The 18,920-nt window shown below is 40.3% G+C and overlaps 1 protein-coding gene and 1 non-coding gene across 3 annotated transcripts in view; one reads left to right on the top strand and one right to left on the bottom strand.

The window, feature by feature from the left end:
• The window catches only part of SNX24 (sorting nexin 24), a 158,059-nt gene that overhangs the window by 79,670 nt on the left and 59,469 nt on the right, over positions 1-18,920 (bottom strand). The window lies entirely within an intron of this gene.
• LOC128569342 (5S ribosomal RNA) lies at positions 11,488-11,606 on the top strand. Its single transcript, XR_008375307.1, has one exon. It is a non-coding gene; the product is annotated as a 5S ribosomal RNA (ribosomal RNA).

Genomic DNA, 18,920 nt, shown 5'->3' with positions numbered 1-18,920 from the left:
TTTAAGGTGAACATTAGGTTATTTATAGTCTTTTGCTACAATATAAAAAGAGAACATCCTTATACCTGTGCACATATATACATACACACATAGAATAAATTACAAAACATTTTACTGGCTCGGCGCCTGTGGCTCAAGCGGGTAAGGCGCCAGCCGCATACACCTGAGCTGGCAGGTTCGAATCCAGCCCGGGTCCACCAAACAACGACGGCTGGAACCAAAAAATAGCTGGGTGTTGTGGCGGGCGCCTGTAGTCCCAGCTACTTAGGAGGCGGAAGCAAGAGAATTGCTTGAGCCCAGGAGTTGGAGGTTGCTGTGAGCTGTGATGCCACAGCACTCTACCCAGGGCGACAGCTTGAGGCTCTGTCTCAAAAACAAACAAACAAACAAACAAAACATTTTACTGAAAAAAAAAATTTTTTTTTTACTGCATTTCCCCTTCTCAAATGTACCAGGTTATACCATCACCAATAGAAAGAATATAGAATGTCCAGCCCATCCTGATCAACAATGGCCATTTGTCACTTTAAGGCCAATCTGGTGAGTGAAATGAGAATTAATTGGGTACATTTTCATAAGTATGCAAATGTATGTTGTCCTTGGTATCCCTTTCAACTGTCTCAGATAAAATTACACAACAGTCCAACCTACTTGTTAAGCTCTTAGAGCTCTCTTTCCCTCAGAGATTTCTAGACATCCCTCTGCGCAAAGCAAGGGAAGCTGCATGTAATTAAATGAATGTATTACGGCTTCCATTTAAGTTCACTTCACAAAACAAATTATTTTATCCTCTGGCTAATTTTTTTTCACAGTTCTAGAAACATTATTAAGTCAATAGAATTTAAAAAGAAAATCAAATGCCATTACTTTAAAGGGAAGATTCCCAGGCCTCAGTGTGGTTTCTAAGACATGCCAGAACCAACTTTTTTCCTTTGTGATAATATGTCTGAAATTATACTGGAAGTCAATGACAAAATATTTCAAAATGTGGGTTTGTGCCCACGTTTTCAGGAATATATCTAAGAAATAAAATAAACTTCAGCTAAGGAAGGACTTAGCCCATATGTTCCAGGTTAAATGGTCTCGCTCTTCCAGAAGCTTTACAAAAAAAATTTTTTTTTTTAAGTTTAAAACCGATTAAAAGTATCTAATAAGTAACTCAAGTGTCTGCCAAATACAGATGAGGATTCTATATACAAATAAAGTGTTAACCTACAGTGTTCCACACTAGTTTTAGGTAGTACACTGCTAAACTGGGAATCTGAGATATATGTGAAGGACAACTATCTGCTAAGATATGACTTTTCATATACATATACATATATATATTTATACACACACGTACATATATATGTATGTAACTTAAAAAATACTTGGATCATTAGAACAAGATGCATCAAATATTAACGCTAGGCTTGAAATCAACATCTTCTGCTGAAGTAGAAATAAGCAATAAAGATATAATAAAAGAAGATTGTTCTTAAATCTAAAAAGTTAAATCTCAATTGTCAAGCCCAGAATAAAATCAAAGACTCTATTCCTTTTATAATAGTATGAAAGAAGATGAAATACTTGGGAATACATCTAACAAAAGAAGTGAAAGATCTCTATAAAATGAAAAAATGGAAAATTTAAACTTTGCACTCCTAAAGCTTATTTGGATTTTTTCTTGCACTGTTTTGTGTAATGCAGAGTAATGATTTTATTTCTACAGCATTATAGATTCTAACATTTATGTATCTTTATTTTCATATTGTAATTTTACAGTATGTAAAATTTACAAAATGTAAAATTACTGTAAAATTCACAGTAATTTTACTTTAAATTATTACATAGGCTATTTTATTTATTTCAAATGCAGTCATTTTGGTTCTAATTATTGCACTGTCTGTGCACTGTATGTAGCAAGCATTTTTATTTTCTTTTTTTTTTTTTGTTTAGCAGCTACATTTATTTTCCTATTTCAGATAACGATAGTCATAGCATTTTCCATTTTTCATGGTATTTTCTTTTTTTTTAAAATTAAATCATAGCTGTGTACATTAATGCGATCATGGGGCACCATACACTGGTTTTATAGACCGTTTGACACATTTTCATCACATTGGTTAACATAGCCTTCCTGGCATTTTCTAAGACATTTATATTCTACATTTACTAAGTTTCACATGTACCCTTGTTCCAAGATGCACCGCAGGTGTAATCCCACCAATCACCCTCCCTCCGCCCATCCTCCCCTCTCCTTCTTCTCCCTCTCCCCCTTCCCCATATTCTTAGGTTATAACTGGGTTATAGTTTTCATATGAAAGCCATAAATTAGTTTCATAGTAGGGCTGAGTACATTGGATACTTTTTCTTCCATCCTTGAGATACTTTACTAAGAAGAATATGTTCCAGCTCCATCTATGTAAACATGAAAGAGGTAAAGTCTCCATCTTTCTTTAAGGCTGCATAATATTCCATGGTGGATGTAGCAAGCATTTTTAATCTATTGTAAACAAGTAGAAAGGATATTAGAAATGTAAATGTGCTATTATTTCAATAAAGACCTCTTGACGCTTAAAAAATAATAATAATGATAAAGAGAAATTCTCTCTTTAGCCTTTAAAATTCTCTCTCTATAAAGAGAATTATGAAACTTAAAATTCTCTCTCTATAAAGAGAAAGGAAATAGCAGAAGATGTCAACAAATGGAAAACATATCATGCTCGTGGCTGGGAAGAATCAATACCATTAAAATATACACACTACCCATAGCAATATATAGATTTAATGCAATCCCGATCAAAGCACCAATGTCATACTTTAAAGATCTTGAAAAAAATAGAATTTTGATTCATATGGAACCAGAAAAAAACCCTGAATAGCAAATACAGTTCTTAGAAAGAAAAACAATTCTGGAGGCATCACATAGCCAGACTTCAGGTAATATTACAAGGCTACAGTGATCAAAACAGCATGGTACTGGCACAAAAACAGAGATACAGATCTATGGAACAGGATAGAGAATCTAGAGATGAACCCGGTCACATGTTGTCATTTAATCTTTGATTAAGTTTTACAAAAATATGCAATGGAGAAAAGAATCCTTATTTAACAAGTGGTGCTGGGAGAACTGGTTCTGCACATGCAGAAGACTGAAACTGGACCTGTACCTCTCACCACTGACAAAAATTGATTCTGATTGGATAAAAGATTTAAATTCAAGGCATGAAACAATAAAAATTCTAGAAGAGAGTGTGGGGAAAACACTTGAAGATATTGGCCTGGGGAAAAAACTTCATGAGGAAGCAAATGCAGCAACACCCAAAATAAGTGACTGAGACTTGATCAAGCTAAAACACTTTTGTACAGCTAAGAGCAAACAGAGCAAACAGCCCTCAGAATGGGAGAAGATTTTTACATGTTATGAATCTCACAAAGGCCTGATAACTAGAATCTACAGAGAACTCAAATTAAACAATAAGAAAATTGCAAACAACCCTCTCTATAAGTGGGCAAGTGATTTGCATAGAAAATTTTCTGAGGATGATAGACGAATGGCCAACAAACACATGAAAAAATGCTCATCTTTAATCATCAAAGAAATGCAAATCAAAATCACTCTAACGTATCACCTAACCCCAGCAAGATTAGCCCACATCACAAAGTCCCCAAACACCAGATGTTGGCATGGATGTGGAGAGAAGGGAACACTTCTATACTGCTGGTGGGACTGCAAACTAATACAACCCTTTTTAAGAGCAATATGAAGAATCCTCAAGTAGACCTTCCATTTGACCCTGCAATCCCATTAGTAGGTATCTACCCAGAAGAACAAAAATCATTTTACCACAAAGACATTTGCACTTGAATGTTTATTGCAGCTCAATTCATAATAGCCAAGTGTGGAAGCAACCTAAGTGCTCATTAACCTATGAATGGATCAACAACTGTGGTATATGTATACCATAGAATATTATGCAGCCATTAAAAAGATGGAGACTTTACATCTTTTACATTTACCTAGATGGAGATGAAATACATTCTTTGCAATAAAGTATCACAAGAATGGAAAGATGAATATCCAGTGTACTCCATGGTAATATGAAATCAATATATAAACCATTACATGTTCCTAAGAACAATAAAATACCATTATAGTCGAGTTCGGGGTGGGGGGGTGGAGTAGAGGGAGGGAGGGTGTGAGGGGGATCTCACCTAATGTGCACATTGTGAGGGTGTATGACACTCCCCCTGGGGGAGGGGCTCTTCTACAAATGGAACTTTGCCCCTGAAAGTGAGAACAATGTAACCTAGTGTACCCTCATATTAATTTGAATAAAGTTTAAAAAATAAACATAAAAAGTTAAATCTCTTAAAAAGCCATTTATTGTCTCCCTCTTATGAGCCAGATTCTCAAAAAGGTATTCACAATACATACAGTTTTATGAGGGGATGTAGGTAAGAAACCCCCTAGTTGTAAAGAATTAGTATGATGTTTGATTACTAAGTATATTTATAGTTTAAAAAAAAATCAGTGTAAGAATTTGATTGTTTCCTTTTCTGAATCTTAAATCACATTTTATCTATTCTAAGAAGCAACCTAAAAAACAAAATGGGAAAAAGGGATTCTAAAGTGGCAGCTCTGCAGCCTTAAAAGCATTCAATTAGAGTAAGAAGGCAGGGGACTGCAACAAGAATGTCTTCATGGAGAAAATAAAAATGATTAATACCAATTATCATTTCTAAGATTTTAATGATAGTGTCAAAGCATTTGCCTTTTTCTATCAAGAAAAAAAAGTGCTTGAATCTTTCAAAAAGAAAAACAACTATATGTAATGTAAAGGCCCCAATACAAAGCACATTAAATATAACATGATTTGGTACAGTTTCTAGAATAATAAGAAGAGTGTCCATTTGACATAATGCTTAAAATATTTTCCACTGAGCCCTACAAATTTAATAATTTATAGGGAGCATTTCCTTCTCTACAGTTTAAACATACTTCTTGATTATATAGTGAAAAAATACATATAAATACACACACATATAATTCTACTACGAGAAACATTAATTATGGTGTTGTTTTTAGAATTAACCTTTATTGCCTAGAAGACAATTATCTTTACAGAACAGATTGTAAGAATTTAAAAACCTGTCAGTATAAAAACAACATGGCATTAGAGAAGAAGACGGGAGATGAACCTGGGAGGGGCTGGGTGAAAGGAAGCCTGGCGTGTACTGCCTCATCTTAATAATCAGCAGTCACAGGGTACTACTGAAAGTCGGTGGGTGAAGAAAGAGGTTCAAGTTGCAAAGTAACCAAAAGAAAAAAGAATAATGTTAATTTTTTTTAAAATGATGAAATGGAAATATAAAGTTAAAACTGACTGTGGAAGGAAGGTGAATATGTGGGGATGGTAAGCTAAATTCACCTTTCAAAGTGGAGAGACAATGGAGTGTTTCAAAGATTCAGATGTCAAGAAACAGAGAGTTATTTTATTTATGGTCATGGTGCTTTAAACAAATCAGTAACTTTTCAACTAACTTCCAGTTCTGCAAGGTTCTAGACACATTTGTTTTTTCTTTTACATGTTTATGTAGTGTTAGAAATTTTTTCCACATATATATATTACTTTCGAACATCCTAATAATGACATAATCCCTGCAAAATGTGATAAATCTTACGGATCATAAATAAAAGATGTTAAGTGTATTGATATTTATAGGGTTATAGGATTACAGATATTTATACAATTGCAGGTTTTCAATCTAAACCGTAGTACTGACTAATTTTAGTGACAGCACCTTGACTAATTATTTGAATATGAAAAACCTTCATTTTTCTTCTCTTAAGGGTATCAATGTGACACAAAACCAATCAATCAATTTGGTGTGAGAGAACAAATGCGCTCAAATACATCAGGTCACACGTGCTCATTGGCTACCTAGTATTTTGTTTGTTTCAATATCATATAAGTTTGACTTAGATTTTCTATAAAATGTGACTATTGATGGTTCTTTGCTTACCTGAGTTGTGACAATAAATCATGTTAAACAATGAAACATTTGGAAGATAGCTCCTATCACATAGCTTTTATATAGCTTTATTAGTCTCCTGTACATCCTGCTTTGAAAGAATGTAAACAAACAAATTTTATCCATTATGTGCTAATTTGGGCAAATCTCTAAATATCTTTGAGTCATAGTATCCTCACTAATAAAAAGAAGGATAAGGTGGCACCTGTGGCTCAGCGGGTAGGGCGCCGGTCCCATATGCCGGAGGTGGTGGGTTCAAACCCAGCCCCGGCCAAATTAAAAAAAAAAAAAAAAAAGAAGGATAAAACAATGTCTGTGGTACAGGCTGTTGGATAAGTGTCTTGGTGCTTTGTAAGATACTTTGAAATGGCAGGTACAATCATCGCAAATCATGTACAGGTTAATAAAGTTTCCAGCAGGAAACAGAGAATGGTTTTTTTTTTTTGTAGAGACAGAGTTTCACTTTATGGCCCTCAGTAGAGTGCCGTGGCCTCACACAGCTCACAGCAACCTCCAACTCCTGGGCTTAGGCGATTCTCCTGCCTCAGCCTCCCGAGTAGCTGGGACTACAGGCGCCCGCCACAACGCCCGACTATTTTTTGGTTGCAGTTTGGCCGGGGCCGGGTTTGAACCCGCCACCCTCGGCATACGGGGCCGGCGCCCTACTCACTGAGCCACAGGCGCCGCCCAACAGAGAATGGTTTTCATGGGCACTTACACTGCTTGTTACAGCGAGGAAAAAAAATAATCCATCTTTCTTCTCTCAAAACTACTTAGCTATAGATTGTATCTTCTTATCGCAAGCCTGTGGCTTCTGCAGAAAAAGACCAACTCTTCTACCTGCTTCCAAAATCCTCCAGAATTCACACCGACACATTCTGGTTTTCCACAGTTCCCTGGCACAGCCCATTGGAGCCAAGTCCTTCCTGAGTCCTACCCTCTCTGGGCACCCCCTCAAAAGAGCTGGCTCACCGTCCTCCGTGCTGCTGCTCCTGGGTCAGCCTCTGTCGGCCCAGCACTCCTATCCTGCCATCCTTTCCATCTCTACAAACAGAAGCCACCTAAATGGCACCATCATATTATTTGAAGTGTAATCTCAGGCTCTAATTTTCAGCATTGCAAAGTGTATTCCTACTATTTCATATAAGTATGTATTATATGCTCCAAATAATCTGTCCCTTTTAGAAGAATTTTTTTAGGGAAAAATAATCATTAAGAGGCACCTACAATGTTGTTCTGAGAAAGTATTTGTAATACAATACTTATGCTACTGACCACTTAGAACATGAGTTCACACACTTCCCACCTGGCCCTCATGTTGGCAGCACTGGACACGCAGCTCAGTGAACTAGCCAGCATAGGGGCACAGTTTCCCAAGGGGAGGACTTCAGAGGTGACCATAGTGATATTCAACAATGAAGTACACAGCACTTTTCCTAGGATGAGTTGGCAAACTTAATTGTCAGACCTCATATGCACAGAAAGAAAACAAAGTGAAAGTGATGCCTAACTGGTAGAATTATAAATTATTAATTTTCTCTATATCTAAAATTTTCACTGGAGTATATATTATTTTCATAACTAGGAGAAAAATTTTTTTTTGCAGTTTTTGGCTGGAGCTGGGTTTGAAACTGCCATCTCCAGCATATGGGGCTGGCGCCCTACTCCTTTGAGCCACAGGCGCCGCCCAGGAGGAGAAACAATTTAATCAAATTTCTGCCTTCTAAAGTTATACTGGAGTAAACATAATAAATGATGATGACTTTTTTTTTTTTTTTTGTAGAGACAGAGTCTCACTTTGCCACCTGTAGAGTGCCATGACGTCACACGGCTCACAGCAACCTCCAGCTCTCGGGCTTACGTCATTCTCCTGCCTCAGCCTCCCGAGCAGCTGGGACTACAAGCGCCCACCACAACGCCTGGCTATTTTTTGGCTGCAGTTTGGCTGGGGCCGGGTTTGAACCCGCTACCCTCGGTATATGATTCACTTTTAGTATAATATCAAGTTCTTACGAAATTCACATACGCATCTCCACAGATATTTATTGAGACATGTGCTAGGCAGTTTGGTATGCTCTGTGCTAATGACAATGGAAGTAGCAACTAACATCACACCTTGTAAGTAGGAATTGTTTTGATTAATATCTTAATATCTCTTAATTTCTAGTCTGTAAGCACCATGAAGGTTATGACTAAGGATTTGCTATAAGGGGACTGTGAATATGTCATAAAAGGGAAGTATAAAAAGCTATCTGAGCTATACTCAATACAAAATGCTTCTTTTCAAAACCCTGCTTGAATGCGTACTGTGTCGTATAGCCCAGACTTGCACTCAGGGGTCCAGGAACTTTTCCTGGGAGAGTTGTTGCTTCAGAATAGACCTACAGTAAAGAAAGCAAAGGGGGGGGCAAGCTTTGCTTTGTACCTGTTCTGCCCGTGGTACAGAACAGGTACAAAGGGCCCCGAGGCCCAGGTGAGAGGATGGAAGAAGCCGAGTGCGGCTCAGCCAGCCAGTGAGGACAGCATCTCTGTAGGAGGCTGGAAAGGGAGCAAAAGGCTAATTCCACTCAACTGCTCAAGAGGTATTAACTGCCCACCCCATGCCAAGCTCAGATCTAGTCCCAGGAGAGATCACAGTGAACACAGAAAAGTCCCTAACGGAGTTTACTTACATTTTAATGGGCTTGGGGCGGGGAGCGGTGGGGAGGAGGTAAAGACAATCACACAAATCAATGCGTATTAGCTGATGATAAGTGCTACAGAGAAAAAATAACCAGGATAATGGGGATAGAGAGGGCCTGGATGAGACGGTGTCTGAGTATTATATGGAGCGGTCAGGGAAGGTCTTGATGATAAAACAATATTTGAGTGGAGACCTTTCATAGTTTTCTATTCCTTTTGTAATAAACACAATGTCCATTTATCACCTCACAGTTTTACAGGTCAGAAGTCCAATGGGCTTAACTGATTTCTCTAACATCAAGGTGCCAGCAGGGCTGTGGTCCCTAGGTTCCTGAAGGTTCCTGGAATAGGGTCCCTATAGTTAGAGGACTGAGGCCAGAAGTTTTCAGGTCCAGGAGGCCACCTGTGTCCCTTGACCTCTTTCTCCATCTTCCAAGCCAGCAACAGCAGCTCAAGTCCTTCTCGTCACATTTCCCTACTTTCCTCTTCTACTTTAAGGATTCATGTGCTTACACTGGGCCCACCCAGATGACCCAGGATAATTTCCTTTACCTTGGAGTCCTCAACCTCAATCCCGACTACAAAGTACCTTTTTTTATTACATATACAATATAATATTTCACATTTAAGCAACCTCATATTCAGAGTTTCTGGGGGTCAGGGTGTGGACATTGTTGAAGGTCCATTATTCCACTGACCATGGAAGGAGGATCTGAGGACACGAGGGTGGGAGTCCTGAGAATCCCTGGGGGGGGGGGGGGTCCAGGCAAGTGAAAGAGTGACTGTTTGGCATATCCAGGTGCCTCACATGATCAAGAGACAGAACAGTTAGAGAGAAGGTCTGAGTGGAGGCAGGGAGCGGTGAGTGAAAGCAGAACCAACAGGACAGGCTGATGACTAGATATGGGGTCTGGAAAACAAACACACAGAGAGAGGAATCCAATGCAATGGTGAGGTTCTGGGCCTGAACAGGCGGCAGGATGGTGGTGCTTCCCTCTGAGCTGGGGAAGACTGCGCCGACCGGTCATGGGGCAAATGAGAACTCAGTGTTGGCCGTGCTGAGTTTGACATGGGTAAAATTAGACGTCAATTGGAGATGCAAGACTGAATTTACAAGTCTGGGGATTAGGAGGGAGGTCTTGTCTAGATAAAGAAATTTAGGTGTCATCAGAGTGCAAATAAAAATCAAATAAATAATGGAATGGAATGGAGGGAGAGGGGGAGGGAAGAAAGACGGATGCGTGTGCGTGCACACACACACACACACACACACACACGAGTGTGAATAAAGCCTAGATCTGATCACCTAGAAGAGAAGTTTATTTAGAGGTCAAGACTGAAGTTACAAGTATCTGGGATTACAAAGGAGGTCTCAGCCAGTGGAAGAAATTTGGGTGTCACCAGCGTGAATAAAGCCTAGATCTGATCACCTAGAGTTTATTTAGGGGTCTATAAACCATAATAGAGATTATGGTTTTATCATGACCTGTTAAATATGATTATGTTAATTTTTATGCATCGTACAGGTCTGTTCAAACTTTTTTTCTGAAAATTAACTCTGCCGTCTAAGCTGGTGAGCCAGCATCTTTGCCATGCTCTGTGTCACCTGTGAATCGAAAGTGCTGGCCTTCCATGTCTTTACCCTGGCACCAAGTGCTCACCCTGCACCTCCGAGCTGGTCTTCCTCCTCCACTCTTGCCCCCTAGGAACCTACATTTCATAGCAACCAAAAGTGTCCCTTTTCAGTCTTACATCAGACCCTCCATCACTTCCTAACACATACCCCCACCTGGCAAAGCCACACCAGCCTCCTCATTAATTGTCAACCATAACAAATGCGCACCCCACTCTAGGCTTCTGTGGTGCTTCTTCCTCTTCCTGGACAGCTTCCCTCCTTCTGTTCAGCTGCTCAAGGAGGTGCTCTCTAACCCCATCTAAAATAGCAACTCTGGCGGCACCCATAGCTCAGTGGGTAGGGCGCCAGCCACATACAACGACGCTGGCGGGTTTGAACCCAGCATGGGCCAGCTAAAATCAACAATGACAACTACAAAAAAAAAAAAAAAAAAACGAACAAAAAACGCTGGGCATTGTGGCAGGCACCTGGAGTCCCAGCTAGTTTGGACTGAGGCAAGAAAATCACTTAAGCTCAGGAGTTTGAGGTTGCTGTGAGCTGTGACATGACGCCATAGCACTCTACCCAGGGTGACAAAATAAGATCGTCTCAAAAAGTAAATAAATAAAAATAGCAACTCGCCCCATCACCCTCTATCCCCAGACCTGGCTTTATTTTTCTTCTGTGCATTTACCATTTACCACGGTCTGCCATACACACACACACACACACACACACACACACACTCTCTCTCAGTGTTTGCTGGCTGGTGGCCTGGTTTACCGTCTGTTTGCGCATTCAGTTATAAACCCCATCAGGACAGGAACTTCACCTGTTTCGTTCACTGTTACATCCCCACTTCCTTACATAGCACCAGGCAACAACAGAGAAGGGGGAGAAACTGCGAGCAGGTGAGTGACAGCTGGGAAGCAGGACGACCAGCTGGGAAGAATGTGACCGCACCTCAGTCCAGCTCAGCTACCAGACAGTGAAAAAAGTAAAGTGATTTAGTTTCGGTAGAAAGAACAACCAGTAAGTTAGACATGACAGCGGCAGACTGTTTACTATAAGATAGCTTCTTACAGGAAGGTGCTTGCAGTTGGTCAAAGGACACTGTTCATGAGGGCATGAAAGCTGGGAAAACAAAGACCTTTAATAAAAAGAAACTAGTCTACGGCCATACCACCCTGAACGCGCCCGATCTCATCTGATCTCGGAAGCTAAGCAGGGTCGGGCCTGGTGAGTAGTTGGATGGGAGACCGCCTGGGAATACCAGGTGCTGTAGGCTTAAAAAAATAATAATAAAAAAAAAAAAAAAGGAAACTATCAGTCTTACTAATTAGAACTGTAAGCTATGTCATAAGGCAGAGTGAGCAGAGAGCACCTGACCCCCAGATCTGCTACTTCCTAGCTGTACTATAGATTTGCTTATCCACTTTGAGCATTAAGTTTCCCCAGATATAAAATAGGGATGATAAAACCTACTTTCCTAGGGCTGGTGATGAAGTAAATAAATAAGGTACACATTGCCCTTAGCACATGGCCCGGCACAGGTCTGGGGCTCAATACAGTCTAGCATCTTCCTGAATACAGCAGCCCTAACCCCCATTTACAGCCAATCACAGTCTGAAAATATAAAAGGAAAGACCCCAGAAATAAACAATCCCTAAGTTTTAAATTGCATGCTTGTTTTGAGTAGAGGGATGAAATCTTGCACTACCTATAAATGTCCCACTCCGTCCGCCCCGTCTCACCCCACACAGGAATCCTCCCTTTGCCCAGCACATCCACACGTCCACACTAACCGCCTGCCAGTCCCTGAGAAGCCATCTCAGTACCAGGTCGAGTGTCTCGGTATCACAGGCACCCACTGGGGGTCTCAGAACACCACGGCATACTATGATGTGCAATGCTTATTTCTGGAAAAGGTCCTTCTCATGAAAAACCTATAATTCAGAAGATCAAAACCCGTGAAGTGTTCTCCTCTCTGTCTCTTACACACTTAAATGTACATACATACGAATGCGGACAGGTAGGTAATTTTTTTTTTTAACAAAAGTGGAACAAAGCATAAGCTTGAGTGGCTGAGAACTATCAGCTTCATTCAGGAAGCATCAGGCTTCTTTCTCTGGGGTTCAGGAAGAGGAGGATCCAGGATACTCTGTGCTCAGCTGAACCTACGGTCTTTATTGGACCCAGATGGGGAGGGCCGCTTGAGAACAGCAGTGAGCAATACGGCTGCCAGCTCCAACGCTGTGCTGCTGGGCTGTGAAGGATGGGTTTAGTGCAGGCAGAGAGGGACAAGCTCCATTATAACTATAAAAAAATAAGGAACCAATGCAGTAAGTGTTAGAAAGAAATTACCTGGTCTGGGAGGGGACAGGGTAAAGCCACATAAAGGAAATTGGGAGTGCTGTGGGGGAAGGTTGCAATTTTGAATAAAATAGAGTCAGCAGTATGGAGGAGACGGCAGATCCAGAATGGGAAGTTGTATCACAGAACTCACGAATAAGTTTTATGTATTGTTTATTTTAAATTTAAGTTAATCTACTTTTAAAAATATGCCCTGATGTACAGCTTTAAATACTAAGTTTATCAAATGAAAAATTTACAGCGAAATTTCTGTATCAAACCAAAGACTATGTCTTCTAGATCTATAACCAACATCTGTGTCGAAGACTCTCAGAGAGAAGTTCAGAGTCTAACGAGGCCGAGCCTCAGCATGAATCACTGTCATTCTTCATGTAGAATCAGCATTTCTAAACCCACATATAAGGAACTGCTAAAAGAGAGAGGGAGAGAAAGGCCATTCCAAGAGGTTCTTATATTGATTTCTTTTACCCCAAACAAAGAGATCCTCTTTGTTACATGATATATCATAATTGCTTAATTTGTCCCACTGCTTTACAGAAAGAACAATGGATTCAAGAAAAGGTGTTGACTTGCAAAAATACAATCATTTTGCAAGTTTTTTGTTGCTTGTAGGGCTGCTTTCTCTTACTAATATGACAAGTGTGGTCTCTATAGAAAAACTGAAAATGCAAAGCTCTAATTCATGCCATTCCCATGAGTCTGGGCTAAATCTAAAGCGGTCACATCTGAAAACTCTTACCCTGCCCCTGAGTGTAGGAAGGATAAATCTTTCTTGCAAGCCTTACTGCTAAGTTTAATGTACCGGACATTCATGATTAAACCACCTGTACCAATGAATAATCACGGAATATGATTTTTCTTTTTCTTTCTGTAGTGTTTCTGTACAGACTCACGGCACAGCTGTGAATCTCCCACAGGCCAGGACGCGCAGACTTAGAGGAAACTTCCTGGTGAAATCCACCTTTCCTGGCAAACATGGTTCACAGGACAGGGAACAAACCCTTCTAACCATTATTAATGTCTTTATTTTCCAAATATTGGCTTTCTAAGTTACCAAGGCTCTATCCCTCACCGTGGCTTTGCCAAAGCCACCCTTCAACAAACCAAAATTTTCAATACCTCTCTGATACAGACACATGAAAAACATTCTCAGAGATGTAACTCTCTTGGCCCTCGGGGATAAACAGTGCATCCAATTTAAACACAGTTGAGAGCAGGAAAGAAAAGTTCTATCATAATAAGTACCTTTTCATGGAAGGTGTCATAAAAATAAAAGATATATATAAATGATGAAGAATAAAACTGTATAAGGGTAACGTCTTAATATACAGATAAACATGTAATGACTGACATGAATTATTTAACCCAGTGGCGCCAACCAGAAATTAAAATATGACTTCTGAAAGTAAGAAAGTATGTTTATAATTATAAAAATTATAAATAACCTAATGTTTTTACTAAAGAATTGATTAATAAACGGTTACACATTTGTGTCATGTCTCAGAAGATTAACATGAAATGATAGAGTTAATCTATTGAAACTTTTTTTTTCATTTCAAATTAATATATGGATACCAATGATTAGGGTACCTTGTTTGAGTTTGTTAGGTGAAGTCCAAGTTGCAGGTGAGCCCTTCACCCAGGACGTGTGTCATCTATCCTCCTGTGTCCCTCCACTATACCTGGGAGCTTATCCCTCCCCCTTCCCACCCCCTCCACTTGAATTTAATTGGGTTTTCTTCTTGTGTAAGTGTATAGTTGTTCATCTACTAGTTTCATATTAACATTGAGTACACTGGATGCTTGTTTTTCCATTCTTCTGCTTAAGAAGGATGTTTTCCACATCTACCCAAGTTAATACAAAGGACGTAAATGCTCCATCTTTCTTTATGGTTGAATAGTATTCCATGGTGTACATATATTATCAATCGTAGTTTATTTATCCATTGGTGAGTTGATGGGCACTTGGATTGTTTCCAGATCTTGTCAATTGTGAATGGAGCTGCAGTAAACATCCTAGTGCAAATGGCCTTACGGTAAGATGATTTTTCTTATGAAAACTTAAAAAAAACTAAGAGCAATCTACAAAGAGTATACTTTGGTTTAATTCAGTAAATACATGTACCTAATAGTGTGTGTACGGGTATGTATATATTCTTTACAGAAGAAACTGGGAGAAAAAGATGTCAAAGTTTTGGAGGGATTATAGATACATATTATCTTCTCTGTACTTTGCAGTTTTTCTCTGTACTTTTTCTAAATTGGACATGTATACCTCATCATTTTTAAAAATTTTGAGTGAAAACATTCTATAATGAGCAAAAACAGCTGTGAGTCAGAGGTCTGAGTTCCAGATCCCTCTCTGACACTTTTTGGCCACAGGACAGGACAATCACGTCTCAGCTCCAGATGGCTCAGCCTGTGGGCATGAGGGGGACCTTCTAGCACCATCTTACATCTTACTTCGGCAGGACAGCTATGCATTACTCTGTTGTGTATACGGCTCTGCAAGTTGACTCTGAGATAGAGACTACGCCACGATTCACACTCTACACAGGACAAGTAACTGCCAGCGCACTCCAACCAACCATGTGTACCCACCTCCCCCTCAAAAGCGCTGTCTTCAGGATCAGATTCTGCTCAGTTAGTTGTGTCAGTCTGTATCTCTCAAACCGCGGGTCCAGTTCTCAACCCCATCCTCCACCCTACCTACCGACCCGACTTCTCCATCCGTGTGCAATTTCTAGTTATGGAATCAGAGAGCTCTGTCAAACGTAAGCCCCAGTTAAACCTGGGCCAGGTGGTAGTTCTCAAAAAGACGAGACCACACACCCTCTGTTCATTTCTCCTGCCTTCTCATCCCATTGGCTTTTCCAAAATCCTCACCACTCTCTCCCCCTTGGCCTGAAAGGAATGCAATAAAGTCTGGATGTTGCTATTCACTTAGATTCTCTAGTTTCTAGAGGTTTCCTCTTGCCTTAAAGGGATGCGTAAAACATTCCACTGCTAAATGTTGTAAGCAAACACTTGCCCTCACTCTCAGGAATGGATGGACTTGGCCAACAAGCTGCTATCAAAAAAATTTGGCTAGGATATCCATGATAATGTGATACATAAATCAGACCCTTTTAAAGGCATTTTTCTAAAGTTGTTAGGATCGTGGGCCTTACAGTATGAGAGGGGTTAGTCAGGCCGGGATGCCTGTGCCAGAGTGTGGGCTGGGGGGGTAGGGGGGGGCAATGGGAGGATACCTGGCTGACAAGTGAAAACAAGGTTGTGTGTTTCAATTACATCATTACTTATTAGTTTTAATTATTTTCCTAATATTTAAATAATCCTGAGTTAATCTACCATCATGATCTCTTTAATAGGGATTCTGAAATACAATAAAACTAAAATGACTACAAGCCAAAACACTACAGTCAACACCACAGAAGCAAGTCAAAGGAAAGCCTAGCACCATTTTCCTGCAGAGGCTGCTTTTTGATTTCAAGATATGACCCCTGAATGAGTTTTGTACTTTTCTTAATTCAAAGATATTCCCTCTTCATTAACACAATTCTTTATTTTCTACTTCTTTGTTAGTACCAAAGAGAAATTCCAGGCTTGGAAAGATTCAAATGTCTTGTATCTGAATCACACCTGGACTCTCGCCTCTCTACAAGCCAATTTACATGAGATCTCTTAGAGTTTCTCTGCTTCCATAAAACACGGATGCTGCTGCCCATCAGGCCCAGGTCTGCCTCTCTGCACAAACAGTCCAAAACAGTTTTCCTGATCTGTTTCAACTTGAAGTGTTGTCAATATATGGATCGTCTTGCTTTCTAATTCAGTGAAAAATCTAGTTTTCCATTAGTCTCTGCCTTTCCAATTTTCAATACATCTTTACTAAATGTAATTATTAAAGGCAGATTCAAGAAAGCAATTACTGAGCCACTGGTTTGTATCTCTGAAGTCTTAATAAGCGGCAAAAAGTTGTAATTGCACTAAGAGTATAAAATAAATTTTCATATAGACATACACACCCTTAAATTTGGATATGGGGAGACATATTCCAAACAGGGCATATAAAGGCAGCCCCCTCTCAAATCACACATTTAAACCCTCACTTAACACACTGACTGCTACACTAGAAAAACAATTTTTGCCATGGGGCCATGGTACTTTATTAGGTCAAGAGATGTGTTGAGTTACACCTGCTTCATGAGGTCCCGGCTCAAAACTAGTGTTAAGTTAAATACAACTCGCCAGGCAGTGAATGTGTTAAACTTTATTCAAATGCAGTGCTGGGTGTTGTAAAGAGCAGGAAGCAGCATTTCAGAAAGGCCACATTCTATTCTTTCTCTGAGACTATGGGACTTTGAAAACCACCTAACTTCTCTAGATCTCTCTCTCTTTCATTTGTAAACATGTGAGAATGTTACACTAGATGGTCACCACAGACTCTTTCAGTTCTAAAAATCTATGAAATGTTTATTAAATTCCTAATCTCTGCTAGGCTCTGCATTAGACATGAGACAGTACCATTACACAAATTCTAATCCACAGCTTTAAGAGACTCAAAATTTGATAAACATTATTAATTTTGTACATATAATTAATTATAAAGCAGTATGTAAGAGTGCTATCCCGATGATACAAACTGAAAAGTCTTAAGGAGTAGGGGTGCATGTAAATGGGGATACAAATTCACTGGCAGTCTTCCAAATTATATACTTTGGCTTTCTAACTATAGGCAAATAGAAGAGCATTGATTATATGGTCACTAAACACTGGTCTTGGGCAAACAACACCCTCTGTGAACAGAGCCATGGCCCTGTCAGGAGCTGTTCCAGCCCCTCCTCCGACCCCCACCTTTGTAAGCTGATGCTCTAACCTCTGTGACTGTATTTAGACAGGGCCTTTCAGGAGCCAATCACAGGGAATTACAGTTAAATAAGGTCATCTGGGTGGGGACCTAACCCTATATAGGGCTGGTGTCCCTAGAAGAGGAAGAGACACCTGAGATCTAAGTGCAAAGACAGCAGGACCATGTGAAGACAGAGTGAGAAGGCAGCCACCTGCAAGCCATTAAGAGACTTCACCAGAAAGCAGCCTTGACGCACCCTGATCCTGGACTTCCAGCCTCCAGAACTGGGAGAAATCCCTGCTGTTTAAGTCTTTCCTGCCTTGTCAGGCCAGCCTGAGCTAACTAATACTCACCTCAAGCCAGGACACCTCTGAGACATTTAGTAGTCACGTAGCAAATATTTAGTCATCCCATTCTCAATTCTGGGATATTATTTACTAGCTCAGGAGAGGTACAAAAGGCAGGTTGTTATCATCATCACGAGAGGAGCAGGTGGGGATGAGAAAAGCAAATGACTTTCCAGAAGCCTCGCAATGGATCTGGTTGTCTGTCTTCCAGGATACGATGGGCGACCCTTTGTGCAAAATTAACTATCAAAGGAGGTCAAGGAAAGCTTCATCCCGGCCACCTTTCAAATCTCAGAGGAACTTTCACTGCTGGCAGTGATGCTCCTGGGTTTGTCCCCATCATTCAGAATCGCACCTGTTATTTACCTTGAACCCCATGAAGCTGCAACTACTTTATAATTCCATCTCACATTTATTTAGTTGCCAGGTGAAGAATGCAGCTTCATGTGTTCTATGCTATCAGATTTAGGACAGAGTCCTTACACTAAGGCCTAAAACGTTTATAATGAGCACTGTCACCGCCATGGTTGGAAGACTGGTCTGCAAACTTAAATCCAAACCTCAGGGGTCGTCTTCACATCTTCCTTCCTGAAAGCCTGACAGCCAAACTGGAAGACGAAGGGGAGAAGGGGAGAACAGAAACACGCAAGCAGACAACTCGCTTCTTCCTTCATCATGTTACAAGGTAAACACCGGGGTCCACGTAGGATCACCTTCCAATGGTGGACTGTGCTCAACTCTGGGTGCCTGTTTTATGAAAGTCACTGTTAAATCAGAGAGAGTCTTTTTCATGGGCAAGAGACAGCGGGACAAGGGATCTTCCCCATGGAGTCTGAGGAGCAAGGAGAGGCCTCAGGGAGGAGCAGTCTTCTAATACTTCCAGAGCAAATTGAGTTGGGAGGTGGCAGAGAGCTTGTATAGATCCCAGTGATGAAGTAAGGCCAGCTAGGAAATACTCTACAATCTAGGGGTGAGAAAACAGACCGCAGCAGAGTATGCCATGCAAGAACAGCACAGACACTTTCCGAGCAGC

This window comes from Nycticebus coucang, chromosome 17, assembly GCF_027406575.1.
Source record: "Nycticebus coucang isolate mNycCou1 chromosome 17, mNycCou1.pri, whole genome shotgun sequence".
NCBI classification, from domain to species: Eukaryota; Metazoa; Chordata; class Mammalia; order Primates; family Lorisidae; genus Nycticebus; species Nycticebus coucang.
Note: the sequence above shows the minus strand (reverse complement) of the source record. Positions and strands in the feature narration are given on the sequence as shown.